This window comes from Solanum dulcamara, chromosome 2 (assembly GCF_947179165.1).
Source record: "Solanum dulcamara chromosome 2, daSolDulc1.2, whole genome shotgun sequence".
Classification (NCBI taxonomy): domain Eukaryota; kingdom Viridiplantae; phylum Streptophyta; class Magnoliopsida; order Solanales; family Solanaceae; genus Solanum; species Solanum dulcamara.
In genome coordinates this window covers 14,467,987-14,482,376 of record NC_077238.1, presented here as the reverse complement: position 1 = coordinate 14,482,376, position 14,390 = coordinate 14,467,987, and positions in this window count along the sequence as shown.

Genomic DNA, 14,390 nt, shown 5'->3' with positions numbered 1-14,390 from the left:
CATTAATGGAGTTATCAGATACCTTCGCATGAACAATACATAAATGACTCACACTACTCCTCGAACTCCACTAGTACATGGATCCAGTCTTGCGCCCAAAAAGTAGTGCAACAAGTATAATATAAATACGAAAATAACACGTACCCAATAAGTATTATTGAACGACACCATCAAAATAATTACATACAAGATTTGGTCGTTGAAAACCTTGGCGTTACTAATAATTAGGAATTACTTCCATAGATAATTATCCAAAGTTCAACATGAGCATTTGGAGTCAAAGCTAGGTGTTTTAGACATATTTTACCTCGCGTAGCTTGAGGAAGAGTATTAAATAATATTGTATGATAACAAAGGAAGTCTAGTCATTATTATTGTAGTTAGAAATTAAAGTTAATTAAGGTGGTTAATGACCAATCAACTACAAATTAATATATTAGTTGATTAGTACTCTGAGGCGGCTCAACAGTGTTAAAAATAGGCATGTTCCTTAAGGCCCAAAATTTGAGGGCCCCATTTTATTTTAATAATAATAAGTTATAAATTATCATTATTTTTAACAAATATTGAATATTATTTATAGAAAAAGTAAATTTTTCATAAAAATGAAAGAATTATTAAAAGAAACTTGACATATGAGCCCGTTTGGATGGACTTTAAGTTGGTCAAAACCAACTTAAAGCTTCTTTTTAGATTTTGAACGTATTTGCCTAATGTTAACTTTAAGCCATAAAGTTCTTAAAGTCAGTCAAAAATAAAAAGTTAGGATTTCTAACTTTTTTTTTCTAAATGCTTAAAGCCATTTTGTTTGACCATGAAAATTACTTTTATATCCCTTATATTTTAACTAAATTTCCAAACTACCATTTTTATTTTTTTAACCCTAAAATTCAAACAATTATTTTCAACATAAGCACTTTTATCCAAACACTCAACTACTTATTTATAAAAATAACTTTCAGCACTTCATACATAAAAATTACTTTTTTAAGCTAATCCAAAAGGGCTCATATTTGGAGTACTATGTCCCATGAAAGATAATTAGAATAAGAACGATTATATTATCAATTGAAAAAAATATTAAAAGAAATCAATTATATAGAATTAGTTACAATTTAAGTTTAACGCCTCCATTTGATTTTGGCTTTAGGCCACTAATCTGCTTCAGCCATCGTGCTAGTACTGATTCTTTGGACTAAGTTTTGAGAGATGAATCTGAATCTGTTGATCTCTCTCTCTTCTTCTTCTAAATTCTCTCTGGACTCAACTCTCTCTTTCTCTTATCAAGAACCTTCCATTGATGTGCATGGACGACTTTACACTGTAATCACATCTGATAAATGACAAATAACTTTCACTTTAGCAAGCTGTAGGACAAACTACATCCAAGAGGAAAAAGAAAACTTTGAATAGAAGAATCAGTGACCCTAGCATTCGTGGAGTTAGATTAATTATGATTAGAGGTGGCAAACAGACGGGTCGAATCGGTCGAAAATAATCTAAGTAAAAATGGATAAAATATTCGATTCGATCTATATTTAATATGGAACAAAATGGGTAAACCAATGAATGATATGGACATCCATATTACCCATATTATTCATTGCTTCTTATTATGTAAAGAAATACGTACTTTCATTACAAGATCTTTTTCTTACTCTTTTTCTCCTTTTAGGGTGTGTTTGGTATGAAAAAAATATTTTCATGTTTTTCTAGAAAATATGTTTTTGGAAGTTGAGTGGTCATGAGTCAAGTCGAGTCAAGAGGTCGAAATTCAAATCCGGATCGGGGTCGAAAGTCCGGATTGAAAGTTGGATCCCATGTCTAGATTCATTTTGGGTGGTGAGGTTTAAGGAAAGTTGACTCCCCCACCCCACTTTATGTATGTAAATCACTTTTCTTAAATTAGAGAAAGTAAGTCTATTTGAAAAAATATTTTCCAAACTATTTAAATCAATCAAACATGAAAAAATTGAAAAATATTTTTCTTTATACCAAACACACTCTTAATAAGTGTACTTTTTAGAGGTTCCTACCCCTTACATATAGTAAAAAGAGTGCCAATTAAGGATATCATGGTCAGTGGCGAGCCACCTTATAATCAGGGAGTTCATCCGAACCCTATTCGGTAGAAAATTATACTATTTATATATGGTTAAAATAGTTTCTTATGTATATATAGTAGATGTCGAACCCCGTTCGATTAGTTCGTGTGTCTACTTCTTCAGATTTTGAACCCTCTTAGTCAAAATCACGACTCCGTCACTGATCATGATTACCCATATTTTATGATGAATAATATGAGTTGATTAATATTTGATCCACTTTTAAATAATTGGATAACCACCCCATTTAAAATGCATCAATCAAGAAAAAACATAAAATTTGACCCATTTCGTCACCCGAAATATGATGATCCTATATGCGAATAAAAAATTGTATGGTTAGGTTTGGTAACCGAAAGGGTACTGCACCGATAGTTTATTTGGTTACTGAGGAAGACCCTATTACTAGCCTTTTCATGAGTATAAAAATAATACAAAGTGGCATTTGAACATCAATTTATTTATGAAAAGTTCAAAAAATGGTGAAGCTTTACTGGCCACGTATGGGCCGTAACAACAAATTTGATTTGTGGTGAGCTGAATTTCTTGTCTTATTGTTGCACGCCCGTGGGCGGTTATGGGACCTATATAAGGTCGGTGCCATTTTATTCTCCCTCATAATATTCAGTATCTGTATTGATATCCGCCTACATTCAAATTCAAATCGAAAAGTATCACAAAACGCCTTTCTAATTAGAGGTGGTATGATATGGTATAAACCAAATTATTATATTATTTTAAAAATTTTGATGCAGTGGTTTTAGTATTATGGTATTATGGTGTGGTATATGGTAAATATTTTTAATATTTTTGATATTCGATACGGTATTTGATATTTAGAAGTAACATACCGAAATACCGAATATCATATCCAAGTATATAGTTACATAAATAACATATATATATATATATATATATATATATATATATATATTGTTATTATTATTATTAAAATACTAACAAATATCAACCTACTATTAGTATAAACTAAATGCTTAGAAGTAGAAATTTTGACTACTCTATTTTAATTGAAATATATTTTAAATGTAATTGATTAACAAAAAGAGTTGTTTGTAATTTTTTTTGAATATATATTTTTACATGTGTAATGTGTTAGTATGATATAATTGATGATCTTTTTTTGAATTGTCGAAGTCATAATACTCTACTATACAAGTATATATTAGTCAACATTGAACAAACTATGGATACAATTTATCATACAACAAAATACCGAGATCGAATTTCAAAATATCGAACTATACCGAATTAAATTGATATGATAATGGTATAATAATTTTAAAACCTGAATATTGAATTTTCAAATACCATACCATGTTCACCCCTATTCCTAACAAAGATAACTCTGTATCCAATAGGGCTCGAACCCTACACTTTTGTTTAAGAAGAAAGAAGTGCTTACCACATTACTTTTTACTAATTTATTCAAGATTACTTATATACATTTAACTTGTACGGAAAACTTCTGTGCCAACAATATTAATTAATCGATTATAGAAAATTATTTTTTAAAAAAAATTAATTACCAATCAATTGCAATGTCATTAATCCTAAAGAATTACCTGTAATTAACTTTAAAGTGATATATAAACGAAATATCTATTACACAATTAGTGCATAAAACTTATGATGATTCATATTTCCGTAGTTAATTTATGATATATCCCTTGTTGGCCCCCTTTTCTTATTGTAATGATTAATGATGAGCATGCGAATACATTATGTTACCTCCATTTTATTGATTGTCCTTATTAAAAACAAATAATTTAAAATAATTTTTCCCTTATAAAATTAAAATATACAGTATATTCTTTCTATTTTTCTTTAGTAATAATTATTGTTAGAAATAATAAATATTGATTGATTAATTAGCATAAAAAATCTAAGTGAAGAGCACATACACATACTTTAATATTGTGATTTCTTAATATTGAATAATGCATAGTGCAAGTGCAAGAAGTAGGCTACTATCGATCTGGATGGACTGAAAGTGTATAAGTAGTTGCTAGAGCTGTTGAGTTTGACTTCTATTACAGAAAGAAAGCATCTTATTAAAAAATATTTTTCAACCACGTGATTTACTAAGATGAGTGTGAACTCACATTTTTTTAACTTTAATGTTGATGAAAGCATTTATATTTGTTATTTAATCAAAATATAGAACTATTGTTTATATACGAGAATTTTCTCTATTATATTTCGACTAAAATTACTAAAATATCATCTTGGGATTAATGTCTTCACGGTCATTAATAATAACTAAAAATTGAAGTTCAATCTATTTGATTTGAAAACTAAAAAGAATCCTTAAAATATTTTGATATTCAAATTTAGAGAAGGTTTATTTTAAATATTTAATACAGTCTTTTATTATCCCATGAAGCGCGGAGAAGTTTATTTATATTTATTGAAGAGAAGTTAATATTTTAAATGATTTAAGATTAAAAAAATTATACATCAAAAAGACGCGTAAATTAAAATTGTGACAAATAAAGTGGTGAGGAGAAAGTAATGTCAAAACTAAAAGTAAGGTTAATTCATTCTCACTTAATTATTGTAACGATCTATTCTGTCGTTATTTAAAATATCTGCGATAAAGGTATATGAATTTCATTCGTCATAAGGTCAAGATCAATTCCTTGACATGCGAGCGAATTACTTATGAATTAAGGTTGTACTATGCTCTTATCTCAAAGTTAAGTTGAAAGTATCTTTCTGATTTAGTTTTGGACTTGAGTTTAAACTAAGGTCAAATTCAAACGACCATATCTCTCAGCCTATAATGAATTAGGTGGCCCATGATCTATCAAATTAAAGGTTTTTGAGTCTTCTTTCCAACTCCACCAAGTTGCATCATTCAGAGTTTGAAGTAAAAAGGTATGACCCTGTTACTGAACACTGTCCGGACTGAGCCGCCAGAGCGGGATTCGAAGGGCCATAATTCATTAAGGGCGTATTTTTATTATCTCCTTCTTTTCTTAAGTGTCAAAATAGATGAGGGTTACCCTAGAAACCCCCAAAGAGTTGCTCTAGGCTTGGAAAGAAGGGAATTCTAGCGCAAGGAAGGCTATAACCCATGGATTTCAGGTTCGTCTCCATAGTTTCTCCTTTCGAAAGTCAAAGATAATGCTATAATCCTTCTACAATTGCTTGGCGTCAAGGTAGGCTAGGTTTTTTTCAATTGAGTAGTTGTAAATTTGTTCCCATTGCTTAATATAATATATATTGATGGGAGATTTCATGCTTGGGCCTTGGGGCATGGAGTTTGGATGGTTAAATGCTTGCTAATTGTTGTTTAGCATGGGAATTTATGATGTGGGTCATGATTATTATGTAACTAGCGATAAAGATCCAATCTTTAAATGTTAACCTTGGTGGAAACTATTTAAAAGGTCAATGACCCTTACAGAATTAAATGTAGACAATTGTTGGGTTATTAAGAAATCTTGAGACTTGTGGGTTATGACTATTAATGTATATAGAGGGATGTGTGTATGCAAATAATTGTGTGTGTTTATGATTTCTATTCCCTGTGAAATACTTGAGCGATGCGTATCATGAAATTAAGGACGAATGTGAACTAGTGTTAATAAATCTCATGCTATGAACCTAGTTGATTACATGTGGTTGTAGGTTATGATTTAGTCTATATCATAAAGAGAATCTTACTAATGTTGTGAAGTTTTCTATGTATTTAATTATTGTGGTTGTGTTATTGAGCCGAGGGTCTCTCGGAAACAGTCTTCCTAACTTGGTAGGAGTAAGGTCTGCGTACAATTTACCCTCCTCAGACCCCACGTTATGAGATTACACTGGGTTGTTATTGTTGTTATTGTTGTTAATTATAGTGGTTGTGTGATTAATATATGGTGTGATTTCTCTACAATCCCAAGACCATGAAATCCATAATCTTGAACTTGACTTACCTAAAGTGATGCCTTGAATAAGGAAAACTTGATGAAATATTGTTAATGCAGGAAAAGATAGAATGAAACTAATGAAATGACTAATTATGAGCAATTACATACAATGAACCTGTTACTTGATTGTGCAAGTATATAAACTCGTTGTGAACTGTGATTGTGTTTGTGTTTGTGATATTGGATTGATTGTACGTTTCGACATTTAGATCGGGCGTCTCGTTCCGATACATATATTGAAATGGGTGTCATATTCCAATACATATATTAGATTAGGTGTCATGTTCCGACACATACCAACTATTGGATCAGGTGTCACATCGACACACTAGCAGTTTAGGTATGGATTCCATGAGAGAACCATTGTGTTACTATCATCTGTGAATTGATCTTGACTATATATGTGATGATAGAGAAATTGATCGGATTATAATTGAGCATGTCCATCTTGTGTAATAATTAAATGAAAGGACCAAAGGTTCAAGTGTTATCATGTTGACTATTGTATTTGAGATTTACATTGTGAAACTATATGTTTCTCTTAAAATGGTAAATTGGTAATGTGCTTCTATATATATACATGTTCAGATTATGTTATGGGTACTAGATGCATCTGTATCGTAGGTATGAGGTTGTGGTAAACAAGTAGAGAGCAACTGATGTGTGGTTTAGTAAGATTAGTGACTTAGAGTCAGATATTGATGGTGTTCTATTGGTACATGTGAAAAAGAGGGATTGGGGGAGAAGTCAGAGTTACCATCTCCAGCCAAGCCGCTCTGGCGGACGGAATCCTACTGTGGTAAGGCCCACACAACAGGTTAGGTCCCACCACAGCGGGCCAGTACGGACCAGAGAGTAGCTTAGGTCCCTTAAATATTTACCTATTCCAAGTGAGATGTTAATTATTCTAGTGTCAGATATTGGTGTGAAAGCTAAAGGTAGTAGACTTGTTAGACAGAGTTAGTAGTGACCCATAATTTGGAAAATCCTCTATGTGATAGAAGGGCTAGGTATTGAATTGCATTAAAGTTAGTAGCGGACCTACTAGAAGGGATGAGAGTTAGGCTTGAAGGAATTTACTGAGGTTATCGGGAATGGTAAGAGTTATGCCTAAAGGTTTAGCGGTGTATTTCCTTAAGAGCATGTTTTCTTCTTGTTGATTTTTTTATATTGTACAGTGGGTATCGGATTGACCGATGATACCTACCAGTACGTGTTGTACTGATACTACTCTTGCTATATCACTTGGCATAGTCTGGTTGCAGGATAAGTGATGTTTCTTATGTGAAGACGAAGATGATTCTCCAACAGCTTCTACTCTTCCTTCCTTATGGTGGAAGTTGTGTCATTACTTTATTTATACTCTGTATCTTTAGAAGCTCTTGTACTTGTTTATACTAGTATCCTTGGGGGTGTTAGTATGTTTCTGGTAACAAATCTTAGAGTTTTAAAAATTCAACTATGGTATATTCCTGACTTGTTAGGCTAGTATTTGGTAATTATTAAACTTTCATATGTTATTTTTATAAGGGTTCTCCTCTTTGGGTATTACAGTAAGTGCCTGTACGGACCGATGGATTGGATCATGATAATTTTATGCAAGTCATAAAATTATACTTATCTTTTATTAAATTGAAACAATCAACCACCTAACTGTAAAATTATGTGTCACATCAAAATAACTAATTTTTACTCAATATAAGGTAGTCTTGAATATTCCCCCAATTTCAGATTGATTCTTAGAGTTACAAATTTAAGTTATTTTGTGTCTCTTTTTTAAAAACTAAGAAATGTTCGAGGCAAGTGTTGTAAGGTTTGAAACTTAAAGGATAATAAGCTCTATTTGTTTCTATTTAAATATCTTCCACGATTCTGACCAGTCGTAAGTGGCACCCACACTAACCCTTTGGTAGAAGAACTACATACTAACATGTCATGCTCCGGGAGGGTACCCTAGACGTGATCGGTACTCGAAAGCCATTTTTGGCCTCTAAGAGAACCACCTAGTCTAGTCACACATTCATTCAATCACATTCTCTCAGCAGAAGACTCATTCAATAAAGTACTATTCATAATTTAGGGCCAAAGGCCAAATAACTATTAAATCAACAAAACAGTTATAGAAGAACTACTCAAAGAACAATCCAATATTTCTACACTCCGGTCTATGAAACCTCTATCAACAATCTGGGAGGTGCCAATGACAATCCCATGGCTACCAACAATCAAAATAAAGGAAACAACACAAAACTATACAAGAAACTCAACATCCTCCTAAAACTAGGAGGACTCACCAACTAACTGAGAGTGTGTGGATCTTCAACGATGCGCCAGTTGATGATCTCTAGTACCTGTCTCTGCATCATGAAACGATGCAGGCTAAATGGCATTAGTACATGGAATGTATGAGTATGTAAAATGGCCGAATGAAACAACATCAAAAGGAACCAAATCAACTCGGGAATCTCAACTCAAAAAGAAATACAACTCAACAAGCGCCCTAGGTCTAAGCAAGAATATAGTTTAGACGGGACCAAATAATATACAAATCAACTCAATTTGACTCAGAGTACTACCAAGACCTATATGACAGTTTCTCTTATCCGACAACCATCACTTATGAGCCAGTGAAAGTACAATAAACCGACGTTGTTGCGCGTCCGTTCATACTTTGCCGGGGTATGAACGAATCAACCAATCATGGATCCAATCCAACCAAGTCCTATAATATCAGGATAATAATTTTGGGGAAGCATCCGACTTTAATGGTTCAATCACCTTCTATGCTTGGCGACGTAGTTATTGGGTTCGAGTATGGACTATACTCTTGCTCAATTCGGTGCTCGATACTCCTCCCAAGACTTAATGCTCATAAAACTCCATCCAATCAAATCATATAGACAAGTCTCATTACAACCTTGTCAACTCATCAACTCTATCACAATCAAACCTCTCCCAATCATACAATCTGATCAATCCCAATCATATCTTTCAAAAGTAGATTAAGCATGCATTTATAACATGTAAACTATCCAATCGTTCCTCTATTCATTTCACAAATCTTTTGGGACTCATCACAACTCCAAGGTTTTAATTCAACAATTCAAGATAAACAACATATTTAAGAAAATTAGCATTTTTGTCATAATCCACATAGTCAAGAAAATCAATAAAGCATGTTTAACAACTCATCTCCATCAACTCATAGTCACATGAAGGCTCTTTTTAGAAATTTCTTGACTCAACAACATCAACATAACAAGAATCAAATTAATAGATAACAAGACTCATTTGGACATAGGCTTATCAAGAAAGTCCATTCTTATGAACATTTAACCTCAAGGAAAGTGTAGGTCACATGGGTGGATTCAACCCATATTTTGAGTAGCCTTACATACCTTAGAATAGATTCTTGAAGAAACCTTGTTGTTGGGTCTTTAATGGAAACTTGGAGGCTTGAAGCTCTTCGAACAATTCCCTGTTGAAGAAGGATTTAGAGAAGAAGAGAGGAGAGGGAATTTTTTTAGGGCTTTTAGAGAGAGAGTGAGGGATTGAGAATGGTCCCAAAATGTGCTAAGGCTGATAGATATATAATTTGGGACAATTTCCAAATTGCCCGTTTCTCCAAAATTCTAAAAACGCTCCTAGCGCGATAGTGGCGCATCGCGCCATTGCAACGCCATGTTGATTAGGCCTAAAACCTGCACATCTGTTAGTGATGCGCCGCGCTAAAAGCTAAACTACTGAGGCATGTTCTTGGCGCGATAGTGGTGCATTGCGCCCTTACAGAGCCAAGGCCACATTTTCTAGGTTCTAGAAAATAGGCTTGAAAACCCTGTATACCTTGTAGCGGCGCACCGCGCCAGGGGCCAAATTACTGAGGCTTATTCCTGGCCTGATAGTGGCGTATCGTGCCACTGTAGCGCCAAACCCGGATTTCCAGCAGTTGCAACCCAGGCCTGAAATTCCTATCGTGCTAGTTTGTCTTAGGATTGTCATATCTTTTGACTCCAAACTCCAAAAATTACATTCTTGGTGGCATTGGAAAGAAGACTCGATAACCTTTAATTTAATAGACAGATTCTTGTCTTTTAAAAGATAGGGTTGTTAGAAGTTGACCCCTTATACGAACTCATCCTAAAACTTAGCCATGATGAATCTTTTGGACTTGGCTTGGTCCTAGGGGTCCTTTGTGACCCCACATCACCTCCAACACTCTTCAATTACTCAGGGACTCATATTAACTCATGCCTATACTTCACAACACTCGAGTTTGACCCTACCCGTGTACAAGAAGGGTCTGAATCTTAGGAAAATTTTTTGAGGGGTGTTACATAACCCAATAACAACAAGCTATTAACCCAAAACAAGCATTTAACAAGTGAAACTGATTAAATATAGTTTATAAAATTGAATTCCTATAAACTTAGGAAATTTATCAAATATGTGAAATTACTCCCTAGAATCTAAAAGTCATTTGTAATGACTGAAAACATGGGCGAAAATTTCAAAAAATAAGTTGACCTGACCTGGGCCTATACCATCCCTCCATAGCAAGAATAATCCCTCCAAAATAAGGCCTCCATGGCGGGATGGGACTCGCCATAGGGGATCGACAAAACAGAATTAAAAGACGCAAATTCATATTTTCTCCTTCTTCCCTTAAGTGCCAAAATAGATGAGGGTCACTCTAGAAACCTTCAAAGCTCTAGACTTGGAGAAAATGGAGGAATGGAATTTCAGCGCAAGGAAGGCTACAACCCATAGATTTTATGGTTGTCTCCATTGTTTCTCCTTCTCAAAGTTCGAGATCATGTTATAATCCTTCTATAGTTGTTTGGCACCCAGGTAGGCTAGGTTTTCTAAATTATGTAGTTATAAACTCATTCTCATCGCTTAATCTAATGTAAATTAATGGGAGATTTCATGCCTAGGACCTCGGACATGAAGTCTGGATGGTTAAATGATTGTTATGGTTGTTAGAGCAAGAATGTATGATGTGGGTCAGAATTATTCTATAACCAGTGGTAGTGGTCTAATCCATGAATGTAAAACTTGGTAAAACTAGAGAAAAGGCTAATGACTCTTGTATGACTAAGTGTAGGGCGATTGCTAGGTTATAATGGGATCTTGAGACTGGTGATAATAAAAAAAGGGTCTTATATTTGCTTTGATGTATAGAGAAATATGCTTGTATGTATAATTGAGTATGCTCATGCTGATTATTTCCTGTCAATTACTTGAGTAATGTGTATCATGCAATAAAGGGTGAATGTGAATGACTCTGTATTAATAAATCTCATGCGAGGCCTATTTGACTACTTGTGGCTATATGTGATGCTTTATTTTTTTGTCTGTGTTATATGTGCCTGTTAACTAAAATAATAATATTGTATGCATGTATGGGAATAGAGAAAATTGGAATAAACTTAATGAAATGACTATTTTAAGTAATTACATGCAATGAACATGTTACTTGATTGTGCAAGTGTGTGAACAATTCATAGTTGATTGTGAATGTGATTGTGATTGTGATTTTTGGATAGGGTACTATCCGGTTACACATTGGATTGGATGTCATGCTAATACATATTAGATCGAGTACCACGCCGGTACATATTGGATCGGGTACCATGCCAGTACATATTAGATTGAGTGTCACACTGATACATATTAGATCGGGTACCACGCTGGTATATACTGGATAAGGTGTCACCCAACATATTACCACATCGATAAATATAGGATCTGGTGACACGCTGACACACACTAACTATTAGATTGAATATCACTCCTAAATACTAACAGTTTGGGTGTGCATTCCATGAAAGAACCAAATATGTGTTATGGTTCTTTGAGAGAATTAATTAATTATTGTAACTGTGATTAGTCATTCCCATTATATAAACTGATTTAAGTTAAGGACTGGAATTCTGAGTGGTGCTATAGTATGATGTGATGGTGTATCCTAATTATATGTGTGATAATATAAGAGCTGACACAATTATAATTGAGCATGCTCATTCCGTGTAATAATTGATATGAAAGGACCGAAGATCCAAGTGTTACCAAGTTTTATGCTTTAGTGGTATCATCTGTGTTATTATATTATGGTTGCTCGATGTGTCCGTATCGTAAGTATGAGTTCATGTGTAAGAAAGTGGAGAGAAGTTGGTATGTTGTTAAGTGAGATTAGTGACTTAGAGTTAAATATTGTTGGTGTTCTGTTGGTGCATATGTTAATGGGGGATTGGGAAAGGATTTGGAGATTCTATCTCTAGGTAGGCCGCCTTGGCGGGAGAAATCTTGCTATGGCGAGGCCGCCATAGTTGCTAGGTCCCGCCATAGTGGGCTAGCACAATCAGGAGAGGAGCCTTAGACCAGCTTAATGTCGCCCTCTTATAAGTGAAATACTAATTATTCTAGGCCTAGGTATTGGTGTGAAAGCTTAAGAAAAGTAGACTGGTTAGACAAAATTAATGTTGGCTCGTAGTTCAAAAATTCTTCTATGTGATATAAGGGCTAGGCTATGATCGGATAAGTGCTAGGCTCAGAGAACATTGGAAGGTTAATGGAGATGGTAAGAGTTATGTGTAAAGGTTTGGAGGTTGCATTTTCTTAATTGTATATTTTATTCTTGTTGATTGCTTTATATTATGAGGTGTGACTTGGGTTGACCTATGATGCCTACCTGTACGTATTGATTATGCTGATACTACTTTTGCTATGTTGCTTGGCAGTTTGGTTACAGGGTCAGTGATGTTCCACAGGTGCAGACGAAAATGATTCTACAATAACTTCTACTCTTTGTACCTATTGATGGGAGTTGTGTCATTACTTTATTTATGTACTGTAGTTTTAGAAGCTCTTGTACATGTTTAGACTAGTATCCTTGGGAGTGTTAGAATACTTTTGTATAATTAACCTTAGAGTTTTAAATTTTGATATGGTGTCTTCATGACTCTTTTAGGCTGTTATTTTGTTTTTCGTTAAAACTTCTGCTTGTTATGACTATTTGGGAATTAAGGGTTCTCTTGCTTAGGTGTTAAAATGGGTGTCTGTACGGCCTAGTGGGTTGGGGCGTGACATCATTGTACCAAAACTTCTAACTAAAGGTCTAAAATAAAGGGATGCAACCCCGAAACAACGTAACCACTTGTCATTCCGATTACTTCATCCAAACATAAATAAGAGTTTGATAAAGCTTAAGTACGAAAAGAAATGAATAAGAGTTAGAATAAATTCATGATGGCCTGAAAGAACTAGCTGACCCTTAAATCTGATGATTAACGACCTCCTATCTAAGGTATCTAAATAACCACCTAAATATACTTTTGCTTGTACTCAATAAAAAAAGAGAAAGTACAGTATCAGTACATAACCACAATGTACATGTAGAATCATGCAGTCATTTCCACTAAATGAGATATGAACAAGAAAATAAAATATAACAAGACAACAAAATATATAATCACATCACAATTAAGTCAACTATTAAATTACTATACAAGTAAACATACTCAATCACAAGTCAATAGTCAACAATGGTCCTCTCATGGAAACCTGCCTAAATTGTTAGTATACTAGCGTGGTACCCATTTCAATAGTAAGTGTACTGGCATGGTACCCATTTCAAATATATCGGTGTGGTACCCGATCCAATTGTGCTAACATGGTACCTGACTCAAATATACCAACATGGTTCTCAATCTAACATAAATATACACATCACAATCACAACCACAATGGATAGGCACACACACTCGTACAACCAAGTAATATATTTATTGTATGCAATTCGATCACAAGATGTCATTTCAATTCATGTTATTTCTTTTTCCTAATCTTATATTATGCATGCAATATTAGTGAAGTAGTTAACGGGCATATATAACACAAACGTGAAAACACAACCATCACCTACCTCGAAACAAGCCTTGAAACTCAAAAGAACTGGAGCTTTTTATTTTTACAATACTTTGGCTCATTCTAGGTCTAAAACAAATAAAGAATACATGAAATCAATGAATAATGGCCTACATTACCTAGATTATATCATGAACAACTCCCACCATAAGGAAGGAAGAGTAGAAGCTATTGGAGAATCATCTTCATCTTCAACTATGGAATATCACTAACCCTGCAACCTGATTTTGCCAAATGGCATAGAAAGAGTAGTATCAATAAAAACAACATGTACTGGTAGGAATCATCGATTGATTAAGAATTGAAACTCAGAAGGAATCTCTAGAGTAGCCCCTTGGACTTTGCAAGCTGCTTCCCAGGCTGCTTCAAGTGCCTATACATCAATATATGAACATTCACTTCATGTTAGAGCTGGCTT